The sequence below is a fragment of the Nelumbo lutea genome, chromosome 1 (assembly GCF_056320005.1).
Source record: "Nelumbo lutea isolate HS-2025 chromosome 1, American lotus-T2T, whole genome shotgun sequence".
NCBI lineage: Eukaryota > Viridiplantae > Streptophyta > Magnoliopsida > Proteales > Nelumbonaceae > Nelumbo > Nelumbo lutea.
In genome coordinates, this window is record NC_142684.1 from 87,273,042 (window position 1) to 87,300,483 (window position 27,442).

General features: G+C 39.0%; 1 protein-coding gene and 1 long non-coding RNA gene across 8 annotated transcripts in view; one reads left to right on the forward strand and one right to left on the reverse strand.

The window, feature by feature from the left end:
* The first annotated feature begins 1,345 nt into the window (after positions 1-1,345).
* LOC148875924 (uncharacterized) lies at positions 1,346-27,129 on the forward strand. Of its 2 annotated transcripts, none has more exons than XR_016105374.1 (3): positions 1,346-1,707; positions 6,396-6,728; positions 8,985-9,847. It is a non-coding gene; the product is annotated as an uncharacterized LOC148875924 (long non-coding RNA). The 2 variants fall into 2 exon arrangements; XR_016105373.1 differs by lacking the exon at positions 8,985-9,847 and adding an exon at positions 26,327-27,129 and having other exon boundaries at positions 1,349-1,707.
* LOC148875925 (Pentatricopeptide repeat (PPR-like) superfamily protein) overlaps positions 2,432-27,442 on the reverse strand; it is a 28,366-nt gene continuing 3,355 nt past the window's right edge. The window contains exons 2-7 of one of the 6 annotated variants that reach the window (XM_088965742.1): positions 6,588-6,741; positions 6,377-6,454; positions 5,243-6,057; positions 5,081-5,160; positions 3,039-3,207; positions 2,432-2,855 (exon numbers count right to left, since the gene is read on the reverse strand). The gene's annotated coding sequence lies outside the window, so the exon portion shown is untranslated. Of the gene's footprint in view, positions 2,856-3,038; positions 3,208-5,080; positions 5,161-5,242; positions 6,742-27,442 lie in introns of all 6 variants that reach the window. The other 5 variants (XM_088965741.1, XM_088965740.1, XM_088965743.1 and 2 more) reach the window with 5 other exon arrangements.

The following is a 27,442-nucleotide window of genomic DNA, read 5'->3' on the forward strand; positions in this document are numbered from 1 at the left end:
ACAGTCAAATCTCAAGCAAAAGCCAAATTTTGCACTCAACCCATTTGCACTCCTCTACATTTATATTAGTGCAAAATGAAATTTGCACATCAAACCTTAGCCCAATAACATTTTACACTGCTTTGGGTCCGGGCTTTAGGCTGGGCCCATTCAAATTTGGCAAAAGCTCAACGTGAGACCAGCCCATGAACAGATTTAGTCACTTACTGGCTTTGAAATTGTAACTGTTTTCTATGTTCAATTAGATGTCATTAAAACATTTTCTACCACTTACGGACCAAGTTTTCTTTTTGTCTTCCTTACATTCTTTTAGAGCCTTACCGAGTTACTTGTTTCCAACTCTGCATTTGTGAAATCATTATCAGTCCTCTATGTAACCAAACCATCTTGCTCCGCTTTTCCCTTTTCTTGACACTAATCAGAAATAAGTCTAGGGGTGCAAGTTAGTACAAGATTTGAAAAGTTTATATTGCATCGGGCCTGGGCTTTCGGGCAGGCCCATTGAAATTTTAACCATTCTCCAACCCGAGCCCACCCAAATTGCACCACTAGTCTTGTGGGGACGGGGATGAGGAGTGGGGATCCCCGCGGGGATTGGGATCCATGGGGATAACCTTGTCCCTGCTGGCGTGAACAGGGATGAGGACAAGGATAGGAATTTTTGCAGGGATGGGGATGGGCCTTCCCATCCCAAATTGGGATTTGCTCCTCATAGACCGCACCTCACACCGACCTCATGGGCACACCCCACCATGTATTGGAAGCATCTCCCATGAATAATAAAACACAAGTACAAGAGACATTCTCGATGTGCGGTTGAGACGTGTTGTGAGATCAGTGTGAGTAGCAGATCTAGACTCCCGCATCCCTGCCCCACCCTGTTGTCTTTCCTAATTCCAGAAAAAAACTCATTTTTGAACATCTTTGTTGTTTGTTTCAAAAATATTGGTTTGAAGGCATACAATCTGATAGGAAACATATTGGGTCCATTTGGTTCATAATTGGAATTGAAATTTCTCAGAATCGGAATCGGAATCAAAATCAGAATGTTCTATCCCATAGTCTGGTTCAGACAGGAACCGGAATGGGAATTGAAATCAGCTGGAATGCAATTTAGTAGTCGATCCAAGTCATCCAAATGTTTGTGTGGTTCATTTAGGAGTAAAGCACCATTAAATCGGGTTCCAATTATTGAACCTGTACTTGGAATATTAGAACATTTCTTGACAAAGTTCCAACTCCCAAGCAGTACAATTATCTCATAACCACCAAGGTACAATTCAGTTTCAAGGAATATCACAGAATTGACATGAAATCAGAAGCTGTACCAAATTAGGCACATTACATGTTTGGAGCAATACACTTTACATGGGGAGAGAAACAACCAATCACCGAATAAATGGACGCTCTACTCTAGGCTTTCTACAGGGAATGGCCTCGAAATTTGACTGTTAACTTGAAGGAAAACTAACCAAATTTCTTATTCCCTCCGCCTCCAGTAAGCCTGAACGTGGGTCTTGGATGTGAGAATTGGAGGAAACCTTACCTCTATTTTGAAGTTTGCAAATGAGTCGGTTTGGTCTTTCTCCAATATTCCAAGGGCTTCTGAGAAATGTAGACATGGATCTTGAATGTGAGAATTGGAGGAAACCAAACCATTTCAGGTAATGTGGTCTTGGATGCAAGAATTAGAGGGAACTGAATCAGGTATCTTCAAACTATTAAAAGTAGTTCATTTTCCTCCAATACTTTATCTTCAAGAGATGATGAAAACTGGAAATCATAGTTGTGGATATTGGATGTGAGAATTGGAGGAAACCAAACTGACTGTTGTGAAATGTAACAAACATGTAATAGCCAGTTTGATTTCCTCCAATTTTTCACCTTCACTTCAAAGAGGTTTCTTGTAAAGTCTCTCACATTCTAACTCAGAAACGGGGCTTCTAATCTTCTTTTTAATTTCTGTTCCATGGGGCTACACAACTGGGGTAGCCCATCCCCCAAACCCATAACCTCCCCTCCCCCCAACCCTGATGTAGGTGGGATTTGATCCCTAGTCTCTGCTACAACCAGCAGGAGGTTTTTTCGGAGGATTTTATGGACAGAAGCTTTCCCTGTCTCTCATACTTTGTCTCTTGTGAATCATATCAAGGGAAAATGGCGAGTATATGCTTCCATGCATTCAAAAATTATTGGATGGAAGGTAATTTCGTGGAGTTGTAGCTGAAGAAAAGATGTCAGATATATGTTGGAGAGTCATATGAGACCCAGTTGGGCCCCCGACATATTTCCTACATAAAGATAGGTGGATTGTGTTTGTCCTCTTTTAAACGGCCAGTCTTGAAGATTTTACATTGCATTGGACATGAGGCCTCGGGGAAGGCCCATTCAAAATTTAACAAACGCTCAACCCAAGAGAGGAGTCCAAGCATTTTTACTCTGGTAAAATAGATTTTTATTAATACCAGAAAATATTTGCATGAGATTTTGCTAACATCAAACCTGTTGTAACTTACATCCATGAGAAGAAAAAAGAAGAGCTAGTTAGTTTTCATTTCTTGGTATATATATACAAAACTAAGACAATGAAAATTAGCAGATAGTTTCAAAATATACTCCTGTTGGAGTTGTTCGATCTAGAAACTTATTTTGGGAAAGAATGAGCAAGAATGAGAATTGAACCCATGGATTCTTTCCTTGCTTCCTATTTGCATCACCAAAACTCCATTTTCTTCTTCCTATCTGCAAGATAAGAACTACATTAAATTTGTTTCCATTGCATAATTCCCATTTACCCAAGGATTCTTTCATTGCTTCCTATTTGCATCACCAAAACTCCATTTTCTTCTTCCTATCTGCAAGATAAGAACTACATTAAATTTGTTTCCATTGCATAATTCCCATTTACCAATGACTACATTAACAGCCAATCCCCAATTTGCATTCTTTTTTTCTTTTTATGGAAACATTACCAAGAAAGGAGATGTAGGTAGAAGCTAAAAATATTAATAGAAACAACATAAATATCAAGCCTCTACCTCAGGTATTTGAAGTCTTCTCCCAGCCTGCTGGTGAAGCCCCAAGTGCTAGAGTCGCAGCTTTTTCAATCTCTGCCATTGAACTCCAATCTTGCAGCTTAAATGTGGTGGGAGGCTTTTTTGTTGTTGATTTACCTATAGATGAGGACAGACCTGGGGATCCATAAGGCTACAAAGAGAAGGAAGAAGAAGGCTTTATCACAGGAATCAAAACACATAAATAGTGCTTTGTTATTTCATTCAAACTGCATGTAAAAGCACCAACTAATAGATATATGCCCACATTATACAGAGATATAACTGAATTTAAACTTGTTTTGGAAACCAAGAGAAGTTTACACAACCTTGCTGCATATACAATTTATCATTTTTCCATGTTAATCTAGTAATGCTAGACTTAAACTAGATAGCTATAAACTCTGCAAGCATATGCATACTAAGATAGCAGCATCTCTTCAAGTGCATGGAAATATACAGCCAATTCAACATCTCTAGAAAATGCACTGCGCTGAAACAAAATCAATACTTCACTTTTTTGGCATATTCCTACCTAGTGTATCATAGCAAGTATCTATGAGCTAGTTCGTGGATCAAAACCCGACTTTCAAAGAGTTGGCATATTCCTACCTGGTGTACATATCCTCTCAAGTATTAGAAGACCTGATTCCATGCCAAGATTTCAAAGAGTTTTCATTGATTGCATTACACATCTTAATTTATCCTAATTTTATCTCTTTTCCTATTCTTTAATACAAGCAAATTTATTGTGGAAGATTGTAGGCAGGTCAGCCATGTGTTCTACTTAGACTGTAATATGCCTAGCAAAAGGAAAACAAAATCAGAACTTAGCCCAAATGTTTCAAGACTTGCACGGACAGTTTGGCCAAATAAAATGGGTTGCTTCTAATGTTTGGAAAATTTATGTTTTTTTTTTTTTTTTGAAAGGTAAGATAAAATTTTATTAGAAACAGCAAGCAAATCATACAACAGTCCCCTAGCCACACTGAGATTGGTTAGGAAAGCAGATCAGTTTACAGACTCCAAATGGAATGGGATCTTAACAACTCAGGCACATTCAGGTTTTTGAACTAAGATTTTACGAAGACCCAAGATATCAGTTTACTAACAGCAGAACGTATTAGCTTCCACACCTTGGAAGTGACAGAACAGTGGATACTCAGATGATCTGTGGTTTCAGGCACTAGACCACAGAGGCCACAAGACAAATCCAAGAGTTGCAGGCCATTCTCTCTAGGCTTATTCTAGTGAGACATTTATCTAAAGTCATAGTCCAAACCAGAAATTTACTTTTGAGGGAGATGTAGGATTCCAAATCTGCTTACTAGGGAAATCCGAAAGACCAGATCTACTTAGTTTTGAAGCCAAAGATCTCACTGAAAAACACCCATCACCATTCCACTTCCAACACCACTCATCCTCCTTGCTGATGTCAATTTCCTGCCTCTATAAAAGGTTCAGCAACTCCAACACTTCACCAAACTCCTGGTCAAACAAGTTTCTTCTGAACTAAGGGACCCAGACTACTGAATTTTCAGAAAAGACATAGGAATCAGCCACTGAGACATCTTGATTAGCTGCACACTGAATGAGGAGAGGGAAAGCTTCGGCCAAGGTACTGTCCATACACCATGGGTCTTTCTAAAACTTTAACCTATCACCTTTGCCAATCTTGAACCCCATCCTTTCAGAGTAAAAGGGAAAACATTTCATGATTCCTTTCCAAATAGAACAGCCCCAGTTTGGAAGGGGGTCTTGAGAACACCAATTACCCCAGTTCACCCCAAACTTGGCTGCAATTAGGCTTCTCCACCAAGAGTTCTTTTCAGTACCAAATCCACTTACTAAGGAGGGCTGCATTAAACAATTTTAATTTTCTAATTCCCAAATCTCCAAATTAATGATTTATCATGTTTTAGAATTCAAATTACAAAGTGTGCATGGCAATTTTGAATATTTACTAGTCGTGGGGCAGATGTGTTGCATGTGCAACTGAAAGCTCTATTCATGTTTAAGAGATCTACCTGAATGACTGCAACACCACCTGAGAGTTTTTTCAGTTCTTTCATTCTCTTTCACATAAGTCATAATCTTGTTCTGCAGCCTGCATTGACCATTATAATGTAAAAGTGGACAACTACAAGCAGAAAATGCCAAACAAAAAGATTGAAATTCTAGAAATGCACCTCAATGAGGTTATGGTAGCAATGGCAAAGACCTTGTCAGCTATCTCTACGAATACTCCAACCTCATCTCTAACTACAATAGCTGAATATTAGGGGTGAGCAAATGGGTAGGTTCTACCCGGAACCAAATGGAACCAACCTCGAACCAGCCTTGAACCGACCCCACCCGATCTGTTACAAGGTAGGGTCTGGTTCCAAATCCTTGGAACCGATCCCCACCTAGGTCGATTCCAGGGTCTAGGGTTTACCCCATCTGAACCGACCTGATGAACCAACCTCGGAACCGAACTTGCTTTGAAATAAACCCCAAAATAATTTTAAGGATGTGAAGATTTGAACCCAAGCACTCATGGTTACAAAAGCCATGGTCTCACTTGACCATCGAGTTACTTAAGTGATTTGATCATTTGTTTTCATTTTAATATTTGTATGCGTATAATAAATTATGTAAAAGGTAATATTTACAAAATTTAAAACATAATGACAAATTTTCAACCATATATTAATATATTATGATAATCTACATATTAAATTACTCAGTTTAATCAATAAAGACAATATAAGTTTTAAACTATATATTATCATTATTGAAAATCAAGTTTTTGAAGGACACATTTCATTTTTTTTCTTGAAGGGGGAGAGTAAAGAAAGAATAGGTTCCACATATAGACCTTGCAACCGACCCAGGAACCACCAAGGCCAGATCCGACCTTCACATGGTAGGTTCCAGTTCCAAAATCCTGGAACCAACCCCTATAGGGTAGGTTCTAGGTTCTTCCATGGAATCAAACCGAACCGACCCATGTTCACCCCTCCTGAACATACCAGGTACCAAAGAAAAAATGTCAGAGTGCAATGGCCATAACATTGCAAAAATCAGAAAAATATATATTTACAGCTAAAGCAACGAACAACTTCCTATTTGATTAGAAGATACCAATTCTACAGCTCATGGAACTATGAATCACATAATATTTGAGGGAAAAGGAAAAAGGGATCATGAATGAAATACCTGCCACAGCTGGCACTGGCTATTTAGCAATGTTCAAGAAATTGAAAATTTCACTGTCACTTTTAATAATATAATAATATATTGGCATCTTTGCCAACTGATCTGAAGGATACTCTACCCACCTTATTTTCTGACTTGCAGATGGAAATGAGAGAACAAGAATCTGGATGACCTTTTGGAGCCAAAATCATATGATGGGACTGTCATGCAGGCACCAGTAGACAAAGATGACAGTATGGAAGGTATTGGTGGTTCAGTGAGTATGCTACATAACAGACACAAAGGAAGTAAAACCGGAACAAAAAAGAAAACAAACATGAGCTGCAGGCTTACTTCATATATTTAGTCCTTCAGAGGTGGCAGCACCACAGATGTCATGCCCAGATATTTGATCGAGGAGAGGAAATGGTTGACACTTCTCAGTCTGCCTACCATCCCCCAGATCCACACAGATTTTCCAGAAAGTAGCATTTGGTAATTCACAGCACTGTGATTTTAAAATGAGATAGAATTCATTACTATAGGTAACATGTGTAGAGAACATTGATGTGGACCCCACGGCTGTGGTCCCCACTATGTTAGTATGGCAGCACAGCATGTATTCTTTGTTAGTTATGTCAGTGTTAGTTGGTAGTTATTTCAGTTTTGTTGTTACAGCTTATTATTTCAGCTTTATTATTAGTTTATTTGCCATGTAAGCAATAAGGGCAATTCAGCCTTTTTGCAATTAGTAAAATATAAATGTTAAGAGTGGGTCGACAGATTAGAATAATTCGACCCTTTCTCTCCTTTTTCTGAAACCCTTCATGTGCTCCTGCTTTTCTCCCTCTTTTCTTCTTCTTTTACTTTCGGATTCAAGACTGATTGTAGTCTTGATCAACTACTTGGTATCAGAGCAAGGATTAGGGTTTCTCATGTGAGTCTGATCCAACCAACCACATGAGAGTTGCCTAGGGCTGGGAGACTAAGGAGAATCAGTTGATTCTTGGAGGCTATTGGTAGTGTGCGGCTGCTACTAAGAAGATTGTAGAAGGCTGAGACTTTTTTTTCACAAAGTAAGTTTTTGCTTGAGAACAACCCTGAAAGAACCATCTTGGTCTATTCTGAGAGGTGTGGCTGAAACTTTTTTTTCTTCAGGGTTTTGAGAGAAAACCCTAAAATTCAGAACTATCGATTGGTTTCAAATCAGATCTGAACTGGGTTCACCCTAAAAATTCAGAACTGTCGATTAGTTGCAGATCAGATCTGAACTGGGTTCATACAGAATTCTGTTTTCCCTTTGTTTGTGGAAGACCTAGGCCGGCTGTTATCAATTGCTTAGGTGTTGTTTCCTATTACAGTAGCTTCAAAAGTTTTTGATTGCTAATTCTTAACCAAGAATGGAGTTCAAGAATCAGGGGGAATGTGCTTTTGGGACTAGCAATTCTGGTAATATGTCTGAGAATGCATTTCAGATTACAACTGTGAGGTTTGATGGATCCAACTACTTAGAATGGGTCCAATCGGCCCTGACGGCTATTGGGGGTAGAGGAAAACTTAGCTACCTATTGGGAGAGGTGAAAGAACCATCTAAGGACGACCAAATGTATACCAAATGGGTTCGGGAGAACTACTTGGTTATAACATGGCTGTGCAACTCTATGCAACCACATATCAGCCAAAAATATTTGTGGGCAAAAACAGCCAAGGAAATCTGGGATGTCATGAAAGAGACTTACTCCCAACAAGGGCCTATGAATTGAAGTGTGAGATTGATAACCTCAAGCAAGGAGAGAAACCAGTCATCGTTTACTTCTCTACTTTGAAATCTTTGTGGCATGAAATTGATCATCTAGAAACACTGAGTGGGAAAGTCAGAAGGATGCACAGATTCATAGAAAGCAAGTGGAGACTAATAGGGTTTTTGAATTCCTAGCTGGTCTGAGTTCTGATTATGATATTGTGAGACAGCAGATACTAACAAGGGATAGTGTGACCTTATCTCAAGCCTACTCATTGGTGCATAATGAAGAGACTAGGAGAAAGGTTATGATGCAACATCAACCCTTCCCACCAGCCTTGGCAGCAGTTAAACCTAAGTCTGGGGGTGATACAAAAAGGGATATAAAGAAGGAAGATAAGCAGGATCTAGTGTGTGAACATTGCAAGAAACCTAAGCATACTAAAGACACATGTTGGAAGCTGCACCCTAATCTAGTCCCAGCAAAACTGAGGAACAAAAGGGATAATGCCCATATGGCTGTTAATACCGATTCTGCATCCTCATCGAGCACAAAAGGCACGCCTCTAGACACCTTAGTTGTTGTTCGGGCTGCCCTAACACAGTTGGAAAAGGAAGTTGGGAATTCAGCTCAATCATCTCAGTCATCATCAGCTCTTTCCACATCAGTCTTTGCTCATTCAGGTACTCGGGCCTCAACTTACCATGCTTCAGCTCCAGGTAACACTGAACATTGTTGGGTAATAGACTCAGGTGCATCTGACCATATGACTAGCTTGCCGTCACTGTTCACTACCTATCACTTATCTTTTGGTAGAGATAAAGTGTTTATTGTTGATGGTTCCCTTGTTCCCATTTCTGGCAAGGGAGACATCAAGTTGTCTAATACCATTTCCTTATCCTTAGTTTTGCATGTTCCTAAGCTTGATACTAACTTGCTTTCAGTCAGTAGTATTACAAAACATCAGAACTGTTCAGTAACCTTCTTCCCCGACTGATGTGTTTTTCAGGACTTGGAGACAAGGAAGGTGATTGGGACTGGCCGTGAGACGAATGGGATCTATCTGCTTGGAGAGAGTTCGCATTGGAAAGATCATGAAGATAAGAAGTCTTTTGTTTCTCAGTCTGTTAGTCTGGTTATGCTTTGGCATAATCGGTTAGGTCATTTATCCTTCCGGTCTTTGAAGAGTTTGTTTCCTAATTTTTTTGAGTCTGTTCAGATGTCAAATTTGAGATGTGAGAGTTGTGAGCTTGCAAAGCATTGTAGAACATCTTATTCCTTGAGTAATAAAAGAAGTAGTAATTCCTTTGATGTTGTGCACACCGATGTTTGGGGCCCGTATCACATCCCTTCTATGGGGGGTACAGATATTTCTTGTTGTTTGTTGATGACTATACTCGTTTTTCTTGGGTTTACCTTATGCATTCTCGAGATGAGGTTCCTGCTCTGACCCAGACCTTTCATCAGATGATTTTAACCCAGCTTGGGGTAAAAATCAAAATCCTCAGATCTAATAATGCGAAAGAATACTTTACCAAGCCACTGGCCTCGTATCTACTTGATCATGGGATTATTCACCAAAGTACTTGTCCTTATACACCACAGCAGAATGGGGTTGCCGAGAGGAAGAATAGGCACATATTGGAGGTGGCTAGAAGCATTATGTTTACCTCCAATGTGCCTATCCGTTTCTGGGGCGATGCTATTCTTACAGCAGTGTATCTCACTAATCGAGTTCCTTCACGGGTTCTTGACTTGAAGCCTCCGTTTACCATTCTATACCCTGATGAAGAATTATTTATTGTTCCCCTTAAAACCTTTGGTTACACTTGCTTTGTTCAGATTCTTGGACCTCATCGTTCCAAATTTGACCCTAAGGCCTCCAAATGCATTTTTCTCGGTTATGCACAAACTCAAAAAGGTTATTGCTGCTATGACCCTACTTCCAAGAGGAGATTTGTCTCGATGGATGTTACTTTCTTTGAGGAGGTACCCTATTACCCTAGGGTTTCTCCTCAGGGGGAGAGTAGTGAGAATGGGGTTTGTGAGAGGGGGGTTAACTCATCAGAAGTTCCTTTACCCATTCCATTGAGTGATGAGGGATGTAATGGGGAGGATTGTCAGAAGTGTCAGAAGTTGAAAGTCTATCACAGGCGGTGGAGGTAGGTTGATTTTGGTCATCAGCAGTCCAAGCCAGCCCCAGTTCCTTCTGTGGATCCAAATCCAGGTACTACAGTCCCTTTATCAGATCCAGGTCCCACTGAGATACCTTCCACTGTTGCTACTTCACCTTCTTTGGATGACCTTGACCTCCCTACTGCAGTTCGTAAATGGAAACGGCGTTGCACCACATCCACAACTCACTACATTTCCCAGTTTTTGTCCTATGACCACTTGTCTCCCTCTTACAAGTCCTTTCTCACATCCATTGCTGATATTCCTATTCCCAGAACAGTGCAGGAAGCCTTGTCAGTTCTTGAGTGGAAAGATGCAATGAAGGTTGAAATGGATGCCCTTCTAAGGAATAATACTTGGGAGTTAGTTGACCAGCCCAAAGGAAAGAAACCGGTTAGATGTAGATGGGTATTTACCGTGAAACATAATGCAGATGGTTCCATTGAAAGGTATAAAGCCCGGTTAGTTGCAAAAGGATTTACTCAGACTTATGGTATAGACTACTTGGAAACTTTTGCTCCAGTGGCAAAGATGACCACTATTCGAGTTTTGTTAGCCCTTGCAGCCAGTTATTCTTGGCCCTTGTTCCAAATGGATGTTAAAAATGCCTTCCTAAATGGAGACTTACAAGAAGAAGTCTGCATGCTATTACCTCCTGGATTTTATGACGTAGAGATAGGTAAGAAAGTTTGCCGGCTGAACAAAGCCTTGTATGGACTAAAGCAGTCTCCCAGAGCTTGGTTTGATAGATTCAGATAAGCCCTTGAAAAATTCGGCAATGTACAAGCCCAATCAGACCATACATTATTCATTAAAAGAGTGGACTCCTCTTTGACCTTGCTTTCTGTATATGTGGATGATATTGTGGTGACAGGGAATGATAACAGTGAGATTGAGTCACTTAAACAACTCCTTCATCAAGAGTTTGAGATGAAAGATCAAGGTGAGCTACGATACTTCTTGGGTATTGAGATTGCTAGATCTAAACACGAGATCTTTATTTCTCAAAGGAAGTATGTTCTAGATTTATTAGCAGTGTCGGCAAATTAAGAAAGATAGGATTTGCGGCAAATTAAGAAAGATAGGATTTGATTGATTAAGAGATTTGAATAAATTTAGGAAAAGATTAGATTTGAATAAATTTAGGAAAGTCATATCCTAGGATTAAGGGAAAGATTTAGTCAATCCCTAATTGAGAGAGATTCTAGGGGCTTGTCTTTCCTATCTTTTCTTATTTAAGTTGTATGTTCAATATGTTTTAATGATTAACAAAGATAACTCCCTCTATATTTTGCCACATGGTAACAGAGCTTTAGGGTTCAATCATGAACTTTAAGGCCACCATGGTTGGCTCTAGTTCAGCATCTTCGGATGCTACTAGTGGTGTGACGTCTTCGAAGGGAGGTATTCAGTCAATGGCTATTTCTCTTTCTGAGAATTCCCTTCAAATTACCATTCACAAACTGATTGGAAAAAATTATCTTGAGTGGTCTCAGTCCGTGTGGTTGGTGATCAACGGCAAAGGGAAACTCGGCTATTTGAACGGCGAAGTGAAACCGCCAGCCACTGATGATCCAAAGTACAAGCAGTGGCATTCTAAAAATTCGATGGTTACCGCCTGGTTGATCAACTCTATGGATCCGGTGGTTGGAAAACCATTCATGTTCCTGCCGACGGTTCGCGATGTGTGGGAAGTTGTTAGGGAAACCTATTCAGATTTGGACAGTCATTCACAACTGTTCGAACTGAATACCTGAATGTGGAAGATGCAGCAAGGTGAACGTGAAGTAACAACTTATTATAATGAGATGATGGTTGTTTGGCAGGAGTTGGATTTATTTGAAGAAGAAGAATGGGAAAGTCCGAGTGACAGTGCTCGGTACAAAAAGAAGATAGAAAGAGGTCGGTTTTTTGTCTTCTTGGCTGGTTTGAACAAAGAACTTGATGAGGTTCAGGGACGTATCTTAGGACGAAAGCCCTTGCTACTATAAGAGAGGTTTTTTCAGAAATGCATAGAGAAGAAGCACGACGGCAAGTGATGTTGAAGAATGTTAGTGAAACAAAAACAGAGAATGAAGGGTCCGCTCTTGTGGCCTAAGGTGCAGAGACGGAGATAAACGAGGAGGAAAGCAGAGGCCTTGGTGTGATCATTGTAGAAAGCCATGGCATACTCGGGAAACCTATTGGAAGCTGCACGGGAAACCGGCAAGTTGGAAGAAAAAATCGGGCAGTGACAACAAGTCAGGGGGAGATGTCCACGCACTTCAAGTAAGCAACTCGGATCCAGGGCAGCAATCATCCTCAGTCTCTTTCTTTCACAAAGGAACAAATACAGCACTTATATAAAATGTTTCAATCTCAATCGTTAAGAAATTCTAACCCATCCTGTTCTCTAGCTCAGTCAGGTAATTTTTTCACTGCAGCCATTGCTTGTACCAAATCTAATGGCTCCTGGAAATTAGATTCAGGTGCCACTGATCATATGACCGGCACTTCGCAATTCTTTTCTTCATATACACCATGTGCAGGGAATCAAAAGGTTAAGATTGCAGATTGTTCCTTTACAACTGTTGCTAGGAAAGGAACGGTATCTATTTCTCCTTCACTAAACCTCAAAGATGTTCTGCATGTTCCTAACATATCATACAATCTCTTATCAATCAACAAACTAACCCTTGATCATAATTGTCAAGTTAATTTTTGGTCTTCTTGTTGTGAACTTCAGGATTTAACCTCGGGGAAAATGATTGGGGGTGCTAAACAAGATGGTGGTCTCTATCTCTTTAATAAAAACCGACAGACTTATTTCAGTTCTATCTCTGTTTCTAGTGACAACGAAGTTTTGTTATGGCATTATCGATTAGGACATCCTAACTTTCAATATTTAAAGCATCTATTTCCCAAGTTATTCATGAATAAAAAACATTCAGCTTTCAAGTGTGAATCTTGTGAATTAGCAAAACATCATCATGCTGTTTTTCAGTCTCAACCATATAAAAAATCAAAACCATTTACCATGATTCACAGTGATGTTTGGGGTCCTTCTAGAGTAACAACTCTTTTTGGAAAACATTGGTTCATTACTTTTATTGATGATCATACTAGGGTCACTTGGGTTTTCCTTTTAAAAGATAAATCTGATGCTGAAATTGTGTTCAAAAATTTCTATAACATGGTTCAAACACAAATTCAGACTCAGATTCAAATTTTTCGAAGTGATAATGGAAAGGAATTTTTTAACAATGTGTAAGGGAATTTTTTTGCTGAGAAAGGAATTGTACACCAAAGTTCGTGTAATAATACACCTCAACAAAATGGGGTGGCTGAAAGGAAAAACAAACATCTCCTTGAAGTTGATAGAGCTCTAAGTTTTAAAACTAAGGTTCCTAAGTATCTTTGGGGAGAAGTCGTTTTAACAGCCACTTATTTGATTAACAGACTGCCTACACGAATTTTGCATTTTAAAACACCCATACAGGTTTTCATTGACTGTTTTCCAAACTCTCAGCTAGTGACAAACATTCCCTTAAAAATTTTTGGAAGTGTGGCCTTTGTTCATAACCATGATCCTAAACGTTCAAAACTTGATCCAAAAGCACATAAATGTATTTTTGTAGGCTATCCCACTAATCAGAGAGGTTACAAATGCTTTGATCCAATTTTGAAAAGGATGTTTGTGACTATGGATGTCACATTTTTTGAAGGAACCTCGTACTACAGCAACTCCCATCTTCAGAGGGAGAGCAACACTAGTGAAGATGGTTTTTTAAATGGTTCTGATTTAATGTTTGAATTTGTCCATAATGATATTCCTCACAACCAGTCACCAAAAGAAAGTGAGGCAGAAAATACAAAATTAGTGGAAGCAAATGAATTAAATATTGAAAATGAACAACCTTTGGTGATGCCATCTCAAAATGAAAAAGCTGAAACAACAGAGATGCGTGCGAAACAGTATAAAGGCCTTCTATATTCATGGGAATATCTGGCGCAGAAAAGGAGAGGCACTATTCCGTAACATCAACAAGAATCTGATATGAGGTTGAACCATGAAATTCATGATAACTCACCAAAAATTCCTGAAAATATTCCTCCAGCTAATTCTAATTCTTCCAGTCAGCTTGATCTTCCCATTGCTCTTAAGAAAGGTGTTAGGTCTTGTACAAAACATCCCCTATCAAATTTTGTATCTTACAAAAATATTTCACCTTCATATTGTGCCTTTATTTCACAAGTGTCTAGTGTATCCATTCCTAACAGTATCCAAGAGGCTCTAAATGTTCTTGAGTGGAAAGAAGCTGTTTTTGAAGAGATGAGAGCTTTGGAAAAGAATGCTACTTGGGAGAAAGTGGATCTGCCGAATGGAAAGATAGTTGTTGGTTGTAAATGGGTGTTCACTCTGAAGTACAACTCAGATGGATCCTTCGAGAGATACAAGGCTCGCCTAGTAGCTAAAGGCTTTACTCAGACATATGGAGTGGACTACTTTGAGACCTTTTCTCTAGTGGCGAAGCTAAATACAGTTCGAGTACTCTTATCTGTTGCAGCTAATCTTGACTGGCCACTGAATCAGCTGGATGTGAAGAGTGTCTTTTTGAATGGAGACTTGGAAGAAGAAATATATATGGAGCCTCCACCAGGTTTCACTGAGAAGTTTGGAACTAAGGTATGCAAGCTAAAAAACTTTCTATATAGACTTAAACAGTCTCCCAGAGCCTGGTTTGAAAGATTCACAAGGTTCGTTAAAAGTCAAAGATATAGTCAAGGACAATCTGATCATACTCTTTTCACAAAAAGATCCACCAAAGACAAAGTTTCGGTTCTAATTGTCTATGTTGATGACATAATCTTGATTGGAGATGATATTGAAGAGAAGAGCAGACTAAAGCAGAGCTTAGCCAAGGAACTCGAGATTAAAGACTTAGGCCAACTAAGGTACTTTCTTGGAATGGAAGTGACAAGATCAAAGGGCATTGTGGTTTGGCAACGAAAATATATTCTAGATCTCTTGAAAGAAACTGGAATGAGTGGATGCAAACCTTCAAACACTCCGATAGAAGTTATTGCTAAACTTGGAGAAGTTAAAGATGGGGTTCCAGTAGATACGGGTAGATACCAAAGGCTGGTAGGAAGATTGATTTACTTGTCACATACACGTCCTGATATTGCCTTCGCTGTGAGCATGGTGAGTCAATTTATGCACTCCCCGTACAAAGAACATCTTGAAGATGTGTATCGAATTCTTAAGTATCTAAAAGGCACACCAGGAAAAGGACTCTTCTTCAAGAAAATTGAGAAAATAGGGGTTCAGGTGTATACAGATGCAGACTGGGCAGGCTCAATCACTGATAGAAGGTCAACTTCGGGGTACTGCACATTTCTTCGGGGCAATTTAGTTACTTGGAGAAGCAAGAAGCAAAGTGTAGTTGCTAGTAGTGCTGAGGCTGAAGTCATATCAATGGCTCAAGGAGTGTGTGAGGTTCTTTGGCTAAAGAAGGTGCTAGCAAGTCTTAAGAGACCAGTGAGTTTTCCTATGAAACTGTATTGTGATAACAAGGCAGCTATCAGCATTGCTCATAATCCGATTCTACTGACAGGACTAAACATGTTGAGATTGACAGACACTTTATAAAGGAAAAGCTTGAAGAAGAATAATCTGCACTCCGTTTGTACCAACCACGTAGCAAGTTGCAGATGTTTTGACTAAGGGCTTGTTGAGACAACCATTTGAACTTCAAGTTAGCAAGTTGGGCATGATAGATATCTTTGCACCAACTTGAGGGGGGAGTGTCGGCAAATTAAGAAATATAGGATTTGCGGCAAATTAAGAAAGATACGATTTGATTGATTAAGAGATTTGAATAAATTTAGGAAAGTCATATCCTAGGATTAAGGGAAAGATTTAGCCAATCCCTGATTGAGAGAGATTCTAGGGGTTTGTCTTTCCTATCTTTTCTTTTTTAAGTTGTATGCTCAATATGTTTCAATGATTAACAAAGAAAATTTTTTTCTTCTCTCCCTCTATATTTCGCCACAAGCAGAAACTGGAAAGTTGGGTGTTAAGCCTGTAGATACACCCATTGAACAGAATCGCAAGATTAGTGCAGAGGGTGGAGAGCCTCTTGAAGACAAAGTTATGTTCCAACGGTTGGTTGAAAAACTCCTCTATCTTTGTCTCACACGACCAGACATCAGTTATGCAGTCAACTTTGTCAGTCGATACATGCATTCTCCTAGAACTACTCATCTCCTTGCAGTTGAGAGGATATTAGCATACTTCAAGAGATGTTCAGGTAGAGGTATATTGTTCAAGAATAATGATCACATGAAAATAGAGGTCTATACAAGTGCTGATTGGGCTGGGAGTGCTATTGACAGGAGGTCTACCTCCGGATATTGTGCCTTTGTAGAAGGTAACCTTGTCTCCTGGAGGAGTAAGAAACAAATTGTTGTTTCTCGTTCTAGTGTTGAAGCTGAATATAGATCGATGGCTAATGGTGTGGCTGAAATCCTATGGCTGAAGTCATTACTTGAAGAGTTGGGTATTGATTATGAGAAGTCCTTAATGTTGTATTGTGATAATCAGGCTGCTATTAATATAGCTCACAATCCGGTACAGCATGACAGAACTAAGCATATCGAAGTCGATCGACATTTTGTCAGAGAAAGGGTTTCATCTCAAGAAGTGTGTCTCCAGTATATCACATCCAGCATGCAGCTCGCAGATCTTCTCACCAAGGCTGTTCCAAGGAAGAAGTTAGATACAGACCTATACAAGTTGGGAATGACAAATATCTATTCCCAACTTGAGGGAGAGTGTAGAGAACATTGATGTGGTCCCCACTATGTTCGTATGGCAGTACAACATGTATTCTTTATTAGTTATGTCAGTGTTAGTTGGTAGTTATTTCAGTTCTGTTGTTACAGCTTGTTATTTCAGTTTTATTATTAGTTTATTTGCCATGTAAGCAATAAGGGCAGTTCAGTCTTTTTACAATTAGTAAACATATAAATATTAAGAGTGGGTCGGCAAATTAGAGTAATTCGACCCTCTCTCCTTTTTCTAAAACCCTTCATGTGCTTCTGCTTTTCTCCCTCTTTCTTCTTTTCTCCTTCTGAAATCTTTTCTTTTACTTTCGGATTCAAGACTGATTGTAGTCTTGATCGACTACTACAAGGTTCTCTCTGTTTGTGATACTTGAAAGTGAAGATCTAAGAAGTTTAATATCCAATCATTTATTTGCAAACCACACAGAACTCCAAATTTTTCAATAGAGAGAAAAATTAATGGTATAATTTTCTTCTTGAGATAAGTCAAGTTGCTCAGAGCATGCGCAATAGAGCATACACAAACAACACATCACCCTTTTGTTGGAAGAAATGTAAATCATGACAAACATGGAACAAGCACAGAAAAATGCATTTGTGGTAAAAGGTACACCATACTTAATTATTCCCACCAAAACATATCCATTCTGGCCAATCCAATCAATCAAGCGGTGAATGACCTGGATTGTTCAAATCATCCACTCGGACTTGGGGGAGCTCGTGCAATTGTCATGCCAGGTCAATGGTTTCTATTATAGGAGTTACCTGATAAGTGCATTGAAGGGATGAGAGATCCATCGTATGGATGCCCAAATCTTGCGAAATAAAGGGGCGATTTTCAAAAATTTTTCTCTCCCTTCAACTGGGAGTCGCATTCCCTATTTAGAAAATCATATTTTCAATGATCATTTTTGAACCAGATCTGAACCAAAAGGAGTAGGAGAGAATTATACCTGATACGGAGAAATAGTAGTCCATGAATTCATCAAAGAGATACTCGCCACCTCAATCTGATCGAAGGGCTTTAATTTCTCTCTCTAACTATTTCTCGACCTCTTGTCTAAACTCTTTGAACTTTTCAAAGGATTCAGACTTGTGTCACATTAGGTACACGTAACCATATCGTGAAAAATCATCTGTGAAGGTGATAAAATACACGTGTTGATTCCGTGTCCTAACACTCAGGGGACCACATATATCAGTATGTATTATGTCAAGTGTTCCTGTACATCTTTCAACTTACCGTTAAATGGCCGTTTCGTCATCTTGCCTTGTAAGCAAGGCTCACAGGTGGGAAGATCTTCTACAGTTAGAAAATCCAAAGGACCATCTTTTACCAGCCTTGTAATTCGGTCAACACCGATGTGGCCAAGTCGGTAATGCCACAGACACGTGGAATTAACTATATCACGGGCTCTCTTCTTGGAGATTTCATCCAACGTAGTTTCGATTATGTTAGTTTCTAGAGAATGATGTAGAACATAGAGACCTCCAGTTCCCCGTATGTGATGAATCTGTTGTTTCTTTTAATAGTAATTGTATTACTAAAGAAGGCAGAATAACCATCTGCACAAAGTTTCAAGACAAATCAAATTTCTCCTTAAATTTTGTACATAAAGACAATCTTTCAGTACAATCGTTCCTTCTCTAAAAAATAACTCCACGGTTCCTATGGCCGCAGCTGCAACAGTTGCATTAGTCCCCAAGTAGAGTGTGACTTCTCCTTCACTCAGCCTTACCTTGAACTCCTGCAATGAATTACACGCATGAGTTGAAGCCCCGGAGTCAATACACCAGGATGTAGAAACTACCAACAGATTGGTTTCTATAACACAAGTTTCGAAATTACCTTTCTTGTATTCCAGGAAGGTAGGACAATTCCTTTCCAGTGGCTGGTTTTCTTGCAAACGTGACAGGCATCCGATGCTTTGTCTTTCTTCTGCTTCTTGCCCTTAGTGGCTTTCTTCTGAGGCCTTCCTCTTTCTCTTGAATGTCTTGCTAGCTTCAACAAGCATAGCTACGGACTCATCCTTTTTACTCAGTTCTTCAGCTCTTTGCAACATATTGCTGAGCTCTTGCAGGCTGACATTCAGCTTGTTCATGTTATAGTTCATGATGAACGGATTAAAGGAAGGAGGCAAAGAATTAATAATGGCATCTATCTAGGTCACAAGGTCCAGTTCGGATCCAAGAGCCTCCAGTTCGTTGATGTATCCCATCATCCGAAGACAATGATCGTGAACTTGTTGGTCCTTGGTCATTTGTGTAGTCATGAACTGTTTCAATACCTTTTGTCGAGTAGAACGATTCTGCTTTCCATACATCATCCTGAGACTGTCCAATATGTCCTTGGCAAGTTCGATCTGATCGAACTGCCTCTGTATTGGGTTGTCCAATGAGGCAATGATATAACACTGGGCAAGGGAGTTTTTCTCCTCCCATTCTTGATAGTCTCTCCTTCGGGCCTCAGAAGCCCTATCACCCAGATGCTCCGGGACAGGATTCTCTGCCACTTTATCTAACTTTTCAAAAGCTAGGACCAGCATAAGATTCTTGTACCAATCGACATAGTTTGGGCCCTTCAACTTCTTGTTATCAAGCAATTTTGCAAATGATTCGTTTGCAATTTTCTGATAAAAGAGCAAACATCAATCCACAACCTAATTTGATTCATGTTCATTTCATAGATATGGATTTTAATCTACGTTCCATTTCCATTTATTCATCTCTGAGATTTTCCTCCTTTCTCAGTGACGGAGACTACGGGTTGTCTCTGGAAATGTAGGAAATCACATGGGATGCATGGAGCCAACTGTTTCAGCTACATAACCCCACCACCTTTCTGTGAAGGATCATATCCACTCATTATATGAGTTTTCCCTTTGGCCTCTGTAAGACAAGGTTCAGAGCCGTTTTCAGATAAACATTTCTGTCTAGTGAGTGCTTACCCATCATATTCGTGAACGCCAAGGTACCGTGAGAGAGTTCTCATTTTCTGATGAAACCCCTCCCACATCAGTCTATGACGCCCCTATCATCTTATGAAACACTCAAACAAGCCCAACAACAAATGGATAGCCCATTTTCTGGTGTGTTTCCTCATTATTGAAGTACCCATCCCCATGCTAATGATGGAAGGCCTTTAGAGAGATCATATGAATCTCCCTATCACATGTACTCATATTAGCTGGAGGGAACAGTTAATTACGCCTTAATTTGATCTAGGTCAAACCAAAGTGGCTCCCATTGACTTTCATAAAGTCAGATTTCGGTGGGCCTAAATCGGATAGGGTTCCACACGTAATCTCTTGATGAGATGTGGGGCCCACCGCTGATAGAGGTCATCCAATGACCAAAAGGGACACCATGGCAATGATGTGCATTCAGCCATGGTGTGCGCAAGAGCCACTGTTGATTGAGCATAGGCCAAACACTTATGGCCCATGTACGTAGCACATCACACATCTATACATCTCATGCAGGGATAAATTGATCCAATCAATTAATCATTTGTAAAGCCCATTTGAAGTCGATTTTAAATCCATAATATTAACCATTAATATTATCTAGGTATATGGGCCGAATGATTCAGCCCATATAGCTTTATGTGTTAAATGGGCTTTTAGTAGTTTTAACTATTTAAAACTGGTCCTTTACAAGTTGGGCCGAATTAACCATTTAATTAAATATCAATCCTTAGGCCCAATAGTGGGAAAATTAGGGCTGACTTTCAGCCTTGATTAAACCCTAGATTCGGTCCAAACAGTTTGAACCAATCTTCGTTCGAATGGGTCTAGGGTTTGATCTTTAAGTAAATCTTTAATTCAAGAAAATAATCCGAAATTAAATACTGATAAAAGAAAATCAAGAATCAGTCAAACAAGGTTGTTCACATAATCCATCCTGCAAAACATAGGTTAGATCACAGTTTGCAATTTCATAAACTGCAAATCGCAGACTGCAATTCTCCCATCTGCGAAATCTTTTTCTTTGCGAAATTTCGTTTTCTGCGCCGCCATATTCGATCCAAAATAAAATAAATAGAAATCCTAATTTCTATTAATAATTACATCAGATCGAATACCTATACATTCAATCTAAAAAATAAAAAAAAAATATTTTATAGACCAAATGTAATAAAGCAATCCAAAATCTACAAAAACACAGGTTCATTGCGCAAATCAAGATTTCGATCTCCTCTTGTACGAATAGCACATAAATCAAGAAAATCATAAAGAACAGATCTAAATAATAACCAGATTTATATGTAATTCATTTTAGATTATTCGCCCATTAATTTTTAGAACAAATTTCCCAAAACCCATAACTGCGCAAATCGGGTAGAACGCATTCTGCCCAATTGCGCAGGTTCAGATCTGAAACAAATTGGTTCAAGATTTGAACCATGGCTCTGATACCACTGAAGGGATGAGAGATCCATCGTATGGACGCCCAAATCTTGCGGAATTAAGGGGCGAATTTCAAAAATTTTTCTCCCTTCAACTGGGAATCGCATTTCCTATTTAGAAAATCATATTTTCAATGATCATTCTTGAACCATAAACTGAACCAGATTTGAACCAAAAGGAGTAGGAGAGAATTATACCTGATACGGAGAAATAGTATCCCCCAACGAAGGTGTTCACGCCCAATAAATGATCCAAAGACTGCTCCCACTGAATATGGCACAGTGCAGGATGCAGCAGAATCAGCAGTATTCTTCTCCAAGAATTCTGTCATTCACAAGAAACAACAAGATGGCACGTAAGCATAGCTTCCTATCAATTCTTTCTCAAAGAACTGATGTCAAAATCGAATCTTGACTTCTCCCACAACTGGAGATCGAACTGGCAAACAGGGCGGCAAGAAAGAATTCTACAGGGTTGCTTAATTCTTTCTTTTGTGATTTCAGCTCTGAAAAGGATCTGATTATGTGTCTTCTAAAGGCTGCCACCCCCTCCTTTTATTAACCTAAAAGATTAGCTCCTAATTGAATTAGGAGCTGCTTTTCCGAATCATATTTGGATCAGCCCTCTCTTTAGGTGATAAGGATAAACCCTTATCTTATCTGCAGATTAGATTAACTTTCTCCTAATCTCATTAGGAGGTTTCTAGATCTGAATCACATTCAGATCTAGACTCTCTGAGTGGATAGAGTCAAAACCTTATCCTATCTGCTAATTCATCTCAGAATTCACTCCATAATTAACTAATTAAATAGCCCAGTTCGAAATGGACATTAGGCCCATTAAGCTTATGTGCTCATTTAACCTTCCTAACTGCTGCCCAGTTGGGCTTTCTTGTATGGCGTGGGACCCAAGCATTGATCTACACATCAACCACATGGGTTCGGCCCAGCCTTTGTTACAAGGCCTGGCCGAATATACTGTTATGGACAGTGCACCCCCTGAAACACATCAAATGGGCTCTATGGGCCCAACACTTGCCCTAGGTGGCCCTTGGGCCAAGCCACCTTGTAACACCCAGGGACTGTGGACAGATGCAAGATTAACCCATCAAGTATTACCCTCAATGGTTTTACACAACCTCTCAGCCTATAATGATCATACACTGCCCGACAAGAGAGAACCTCTCCATCGGCTGCAAGGAACAGTGTTGCACTCTCTACTTATATGGATCCCGGAAATTAAAACCTTCTTGCAAACATTTTATAAACCATAATACATATACTTTTATATCTCATATAAAATATACTTTGCAAAACAAATCTCAACGATTGAAATCGCCTGCCGAAAGTCTTGGTTTCCATCAGTGAGAGTGCATCCCCAATCATTACCTTTGTCCGACAAAGGGGCTAATCCTGTCACTACGATCACCCACTTAGATGAATTCTCAGACTGTCCCAACATACCCAGGTTTTGACCCCCGCTAAGGATCTCACTGATTGATACATCAAAGACAGCCTAATCCGACACCCAGTGCAGTATCATAATCGAGTCTAGGGGTCGAGTGTAACATTCCAGTTTTGCCCATTAATCTCCAAGGTCCAGGGCAATACTGGAAATCTGGTTCAGTTCAAAGATTCAATTTATCCTACACTGTATGTGCCTAGGGTCTCACCCTGGTAGCTGAGACAGGCCACCCCAACCGATTTGGTGGCACCACAGTGTCAGTCTTATCAGGATAGGTCTCCCTAGACCGACCCACTAGCTGTGAACATTCTAAACTAACACGAGTTCCATTAAGTGTCCAGTTTAAAGGTATTACACAGAAACATACCAAGGGAACATGAATCAAATATGCACTTTTATTCATTTAAAATAAACTCATAAAGTACATCATTCTAATTGAAGCTAAGGGCATACAAAACTGTCTAACATGCATGTCTCCATATAGTTGGGATAAGGCATGGATGACGATGATAAGGATATAATAAGTGCATGTATTTTGAAACTTAGTATACTTGACCTGAATTATAAGAACTACAATCTTAAATAGGTTTATTTTCAACCCAAAAGTTTAAATTAATGATACAGGTCCAATTTTTAATTTTGAACTAAACAATTAAGAACAAGATTCATAAGATTACATGATTGTGGAAGCAACTTGACATAGTCAACCACAGTGGATTGGATCAGGACAATTCATGAAACAACCCGCTAGGTAGTCTTAGAACCATTACCATTTTTGAGGACTGAGGATTACAATTTAGCACTGGAAATTGTAAAGAGACCCATTGATGTAGGACCAGCTCAGTTCTAATCCTTAGAGAATGTGAATGGTTTTCTTGGATCAGAATTTTATGGTTGTTGACGGCTGTAATGGTTTCTTGAAGGAATAAGAGAGAAAATAGGGAGAGAAAGAAGAGAGAAAATACCTGGAATCATTCACAGGGTGCCTAGAATCACTCTAGGGCATGGAAATCACTCACCATAGCTAGCATAAGCTGAAGAAAATTCAATAAACTTCATTGCCTTTGTGTAAAACGTCCATGCATAAGACTCTAAACTCATAATAATCCTAGGAGTCAAACTGTTAGGTCATGTTTAGGAGTGCTTAAGTTAAAAATAAGTGCTTAAAAACAAGTGCTTATTCGAATAAGCACTTATTTTCATTTGGCACCCAACTTTTTCAAGTGCTTATTTGTGACTATTTTGTACTTCATTTTCTTTCAAATTTTCAAAACATACCCTTTGAAAGCACTTTTATGAAAATACTTTTATAAAAACATTTTTATGAAAGTACTTTTATAAAAACATTTTTATGAAAGTAATTTTATAAAAACACTTTTATGAAAGCACTTTTACAAAAGCACTTTTAAGAAAGCACTTTTATGAAAGCACTATTACAAAAGTACTTTTACAAGAGCACTTTTATAAAAACACTTCTATGAAAGCACTTTTACAAAAGCACTTTTAAGAAAGCACTTTTATGAAAGCACTTTTACAAAAGCACTTTTATGAAAGCACTTTTACAAAAGCACTTTTATGAAAGCACTATTATAAAAGTGTTTTCTTAAAAGTGCTTTCACAAAAGTACCTATATAAAAGTGCTTTCATAAAAGTACTTTTATAAAATTCAACTAGGGATAATTTTGGAAATTTGGGCTTAAAAAATAAGCCCTTGTTTTTAAAATAAGCACTTATTTTGGGCTTATTTCCCAAATACCAATAAGCGCTTAATGGCCCAAATAAGCATTTATTTTTAAGCACTCCCAAACATGGCCTTAGACTCAATATCTTAGAGTCAAACTATTGCGCTCAATAATCCTAATAGGACTCAAACTAAGCTGTTATATCCTATTTCAATTCAAAGACTCAATAACTCTAAAACTACTTATGCAATGATTCTGAAATTTTAAATATAAAAAAAAAAACTATAACTAGACAAATTAAACCCTATCATTGGACCCCACAGAAAATTGCAAAAATGACAAAAATACCCTTGGTGTTCAATTTAGTCCAAATCCCAAATACCATCACTATGCCATATCAGAAACTATTGTAAGGCCTTCTTCTTTCTAGAATAAGTCTTCATGGGTGTTGATCGATTCCTATCGTCTCTCCCTGGCTTAAAAGAACTTAACCCTAGCGAGTTAAAAGCCCAGTACCTTTCATAAAGATCTGGGTTGAGACGATGAAAGTCTTCAGCAGTGATCCAAGAACTCTTAGACATAGGCTTGCCTTTCCACTTGACAAGGAGTTTCTGATACCCTCCTGTAGCAGTAGATATTATTTCCTTATCTAAAACATCCTCTGGAATGTCATTTGGAGCTGCAATAGTTGGCAATTTAGGTATAGGAGTCTCAAAAGAATCCACATGTCCATGATAAGGAGTCAAGTCCTCAACATTGAAGATAGGACTAATTCTCATGTCATCTGGCAACTCTAGAACATAGGCATTAGAACTTATCTTCTTGATGATTTTGTAAGGACCGACACTCTTTGAGTGAAGCTTCTTGTACATGCCTTTAGGAAGACATTCTGGCCGTATACATACTATAACCATGTCCCCCTCTTGATAATATGCCAACCGTCAATGAATATCAACTCTAGCCTTGTATAAATCATTGCTCAATGCAATTTTGTATGGTTGTGGATGTGGTTGTGGTGTTAAATTTAGCCGAACCATAGTGACTTCAGAAATCACATTCATACTACTTCCACCATCTATGATGAGCTTACAATACTTGTCTCCACTCTTTACTATAGTTTGAAACATTGCTGCACGAAGCCAATCTTCCTTGATTTCTTCCTTTGGGGATGTAAGAATACGCCTAACTACAAATTAAACCCTATCATTGGACCCCACAGTAAATTGAAAAAATGACAAAAATACCCTTGTTCAATTCAGTCCAAATCCCAAGTACCATCACTATGCCATATCAAGACCTGTTGTAAGGCCTTCTTCTTTCTAGAATAAGTCTTCAAGGGTGCTGATTGATTCCTATCACCCATTCTGCATTCTAAAATCTTGGCAGAGTACAGAGATTGTTAGACAACTTCTCTTATAGCCTTGACTGCTCTTAAGTGAAATCTGAAACCTGATTACTGTTTTGGTGAAATAAAAATCCATTTTTTCCACCAAATACTTTAGGGCATGTTTGATTTGAAAGAATATAAGAGAAAAACAGAAAATTGTTAACAAAATTTGTAAAATTCCTTGAAAACCTCCCCTCAACTTTCTGTTTTCTCTTATTTTCTCTCAAACCAAACACAACCTAAAATAACAATTTTTCATATTGGTTCACTACCATACTTATTTGTTCCCCCTCAACTTTCTATTTGTTGCCTTTCCTTGGGTTGTGGTGAGACAATTACACACCTACTATTAACTTGTCCTTTTGCTTCTTTTGTCTGGAATTGGTTTTGTTCTCTTTGGTTGCAGGTGGACCCCTCCTTCGGATGTGGTAAGCCTTTTTGAAGCAAGTATTTTTAGACTACCAAAGTAAACGGGCAGAGAGCCACAAGCGCAGCTATCCTTTGGTTAATATGGGAAGAGAGGAATAATAGAATCTTCCAAGGGTTAGAGAGATCTAAGGAGCAAGTCATTGACTGCATACTTATTAAGGTCATACATTGGCTGAAATCAACTGAGTTATTCAAAGATTATTCAGTTGAGAACATTTTTAGAGGATGGTCGGTAGTGGCAAATTCTTCAAATACAAAGAATGTGGTTCAGGCTCAAATGGCCACCCGCAGCACAACAAAGGGTAGGCTGATAGAATTATACGCTGACCCAATATGTGTGGGGGATTCATTAAGAGCTGAGATTATGGTCTTCAAGGTTTGAGCCTTTGAGGCTATCCAAGCAATGGGGGGAAATCAAAATTTTGAGATGGAGGGGGCCTCTAAGCTGTTAATAGGATGGCTGCAGACAAAAATCTTGAGTTGTGGATGTTTAGACAGCAAATGAGGGAGATTTTTTGCTTAGCAAGGGAAGCTGGAGTACTTTTCAATTGGTCAAGGAGGTCAGCCAACGATTTGGCTGATACTTTGGCAAGCAGGGGGACCCTTAGGGAGAACCTTTTTCGGGGTGTGTTGTAAACCTTGAGAAAAAAATATGGGGTCAACACTCATGCTGTGAGTGGTTAACATTGTATGTTTTTATATGTTGTTTTAATGGAAGCTAACGTTTCCCATAAAAAAAAATTTTGGTTCACTGCCATGAAGCATATTCTGGCTGCAGAATTGTCAAGATTATTGCTTCTGATACACCTAAACTTTATTGATGCTGGCTGACAATATCAAAATAAGTGAACTATACCTGTAGCTATCACATAGAACTTCAAGCATAAAATATACTGCAGGTTATTCTTATTCAGAACAAATGTTCAGGAAGAGTTCAGCCTTTGGTGTGGATACTTGGGAAAAACATTAGCATTGAGGAAAAAGCAACCACTCAAAATGCTCATTGCATTATCTACACAATGTGAAGCCTGGTTTATGCCAAGGTTTTATTCTTATTTTTAACACAGGTTATATTGCAAAAAAGTGAAGAGGC